The sequence below is a fragment of the Poecilia reticulata genome, unplaced genomic scaffold, assembly GCF_000633615.1.
Source record: "Poecilia reticulata strain Guanapo unplaced genomic scaffold, Guppy_female_1.0+MT scaffold_125, whole genome shotgun sequence".
Lineage (NCBI taxonomy): Eukaryota > Metazoa > Chordata > Actinopteri > Cyprinodontiformes > Poeciliidae > Poecilia > Poecilia reticulata.
Genome location: NW_007615013.1, coordinates 752,882 through 756,274, shown reverse-complemented (window position 1 = coordinate 756,274; position 3,393 = coordinate 752,882). Strand labels below are relative to the sequence as shown.

The window sequence follows — 3,393 nt, the reverse complement described above, 5'->3', positions numbered from 1 at the left end:
AGATATATAGGTTAATCTGGATACATATTCAATTAAAATCCAAATTATTAAACAAATAAATATGGTAAGAAAAATTATTGTCAGATTAAAATGAACAGATTTTAATCTGAAACAGATTTTAATTAAAAATGGTTCTGAGGTGAATATTTGTTCAGGATGAGAACATTTTAAAATACTGGTTTAGATTTATCAGATAAAACAACAGAACATTGTGGGAAAAATCTATTTTTAGTCTAAAATAAATTCTTTAGATGAAAAAAGCTTGAAATTATTGAAGAACAGGGAAACATTTAAAACACAGCAGGGTGTAATATTTTGATTCAAAGACAAACGGATCTATTTTCAATATTCAGTCGGTAGATTCAGATGAAAATCGCCTCAAATGTTCCTGAAAATGTCAAAGAAACGGAATAATGAGGCAGAACGTGAAGCCTGAGAGTTAACCCTGTGATGCAGGCCTCTTCCCATTGGCTGGAGCCGCATCTAGTTGCTTTCTGAGCCGGAAGCTGCTCATACAGTAGAGGCGAGGCCGCGTGCGCGCGCGCGCTGCCGTGCCCCGGTAGCCTACATGCGTGCGCGCGCGTTTCTTATTTATAATCAGGCTGATGACTCCGGGACCGTGCCAGGGCCTTGCGCGTGCACGAGCGGGAGCGCGCAGTAAGAAGCCTCTGTGTGTGTGTGTGTGTGTGTGTGTGTGTGTGTGTGTGTGTGTGTGTGTGCTCTTCCCGTCCACAGCTCTCGCCCTCTCAGCCTCTCTCTCCCCGCCTGTCTCTAAATGCCATCGGCGCCTCCATCTGCATGTCAGTCTTTCTTCTCATCTGCTGGGGAGGAAAAAAACAAACCAAAAAAGGAGAAAAGAAAAGAGAAGAAGAAGAAAAGCGGCGCGGCGTCCAGCGGTCAGGTCAGTAGCTTTTCCATGTGCAGCTCGCTTTGCTCGGATCTGCTGCTGCGGCTCTGAATGATGGAAACTTTTGCTTTGAATCAGAATCAGAAATATTCAGACACGATTTCATTTTTTGGTTTTTCGTTTCGGGTTCGGCGGCTCCTCCAGCAGCCTCCATCCGAACCGAGCCAACACTGATTCAGCGCCGCGTTCCGCGCCTCTCTCCGGACCGACCCGCCGCCCATTCCCCCATATTTCAGCCGCCGCGGCTAAAATAGCGCAGATGAGGAGTTTTAGCGGCATATTACCTGCCGCTCAGGCTGATGGCGGCGGTTCCGGCCGGGGAGCCGCTCCAGCCGTGAAATCGATCTGATTACCTTGCCGGCGGCTGTTCTTCCTCCATCTCAGTCCGCTCTCTGCATCGATATGGCGCAGAAATGAGGGCAGCATCACAGAGGACATGCGGCGCGCATTTCTCTATTTTTTATTTAATTCTGCCTGAAAAAATAAATCTCCAAAAATTAGATTTAAAATTTGAAATCTTTGACGCTGTGAGCGGAGCCGCGGGTCGGATCCCGGCTTCCGTCGCTGCTGGGAGTTTTTTTTAAAATTTTTTAATTCTATATTTAAATTCAGAGTGAATTTGTAAATGGAAGCCCAGCCTCTGAATGAAGGTGAAGAGGCCCCGCACGGCGGCTGACAGATCACATCGAGCAGCGATACAGACGCTGATAAGCATCACAACTTGGCCAACCGGCTCACGGTTTTCCTTTTTCACTGCACTGTAGGAAAGAGTGACAGAAAACACGAACTACTCTATTTTTCCCTTTTTACACTCGAAGAATATTTTTTTGCTCTCAGTTTAAATCATTCTAGGAACCGGAGTTCTGTTTTCAGGTTTCAGCAGCAGAATTTGACGCCCTCGTTTTGTTCTAAGAAGCAGCTTCGATTCACATGTCAGAGAGAACAACAGAGAACAGCAGCTCCTTTTCTTGAAAAGAGCAGCGAGGTGACAAATGACTCAGTGATGTAACAAATAGATTACCTGCGGGGAGCAGCAGCGGTTTCGACATGCGTGCAGCGCCGGTGCAGCCTGGCAGCCTGACCCGCAGCCGGCAGCCTGCAGCCGGCGGCCGGCGGCCGGCGGCCGGCTTCACCTGCGGCCCGCTCCGCTTCAACGCGCCGCAGCTCAAACATTCCGCAAACAACGCGTTAGCGCCATTTTTCTATGTTTCTAAATTTCGTCCTGCTGTGAGGCTGAAAGCCACATATTAGTCAGGTTGTTCTGCCACTTTGTTTTGGAAGAAATGAGAAAGCAGCAGAAATATGACAGACCCGGCAGCACCGAGGCACCGTCAGCCTCTCACTCCTCAACCGAACCTCCAAATATTCACGCATTCATTTCACTGGCTGCTGAATTTAATTCACACGGTTTTTCATTTAATTATTATCCTTTAGTTGTAATTTTTATTCATAAGGAATCAGTGATGTTTGGGGATAAACACACACACACACTCTCTCTCACACACACTCACACACACACACGTAGGCGAGACCTAATCTAAAATATTTGATCCTCTCACTGGCAGCAGAATAATCTGTTCCCATCTTAAACTCTGAGCCGCAGAGCAAAAAAACAGTTTTGATTTTAATCAGAGATGTTTGACATAATCAGGCAGAAATAATCTGCGTCATCAGAACCGCGACTGGACCCAGAACTGTGACTGCAGTTCTGCTCACATTCTGCTCATTACATTTAAAATGTTTTTTTTTTTTTTTTTTTTTTTTTTATTTTATTACAGAAAACAAAACAAAAAAACAACAACAAACAAATCCTGGAGATATTTCAGTTTGATTTTCATTTCTAAAAGAGAATCAGGTCGAGAACAGGCCTGGTTCCGGACTGGTTCTGTTCACCCGAACCAAGAGAAATAAAACACAGACTGTATTATTATTATTATTATTATTATTATTATTATTATTATTATTATTATTATTATTATTATTGTTGTTGTTGTTGTTATTTTCCCGGGTTAGGGTTAGGTCCGGTTCGGTCTGCTCCTCTTCCTCTCCTCTTTCTCCCCAATATTAAACTAACAGTAGAAACCGTGCAGCAGAGCGAGGCGTCAGGGGGAAACTGGACCAGTTCTGACTGGTTCCGTTTGATCCAAATGAGGACTGAACATAGCGGCAGGCCGACGTGTGCAGTTTTTGGTTGAGCGCATGTAGCTCATAAATTCCCCTGTGCGGCGCCCCGCTGATCCTCCAGCTCATGGATGCAGCTGCAGCAGATGCTGCAGCAGCTGCTGCTGCTGCTGCTGCTGCTGCTGATTCCGACGCCGCCGCACAGCAAGGGCGTGCGCGCTCCCGACTGCTTTTACCCACCTAGCTGCGCGCCCTGTGCGGGTTCATTTCCTGGCTTTACAGTGACGTCACATCCAGTGGCGTCGATGCACACACACACACACACACACACACACACACACACACACACACACACACACACACAC

The 3,393-nt window shown here is 46.2% G+C and overlaps 1 protein-coding gene across 1 annotated transcript in view; it reads left to right on the top strand.

Annotated features, from left to right (window-relative positions):
• Positions 1 to 721: 721 nt before the first annotated feature.
• gata3 (GATA binding protein 3) overlaps positions 722 to 3,393 on the top strand; it is a 12,050-nt gene continuing 9,378 nt past the window's right edge. The window contains exon 1 of the mRNA XM_008401617.2: positions 722 to 901. The gene's annotated coding sequence lies outside the window, so the exon portion shown is untranslated. The remainder of the gene's footprint in view (positions 902 to 3,393) is intronic.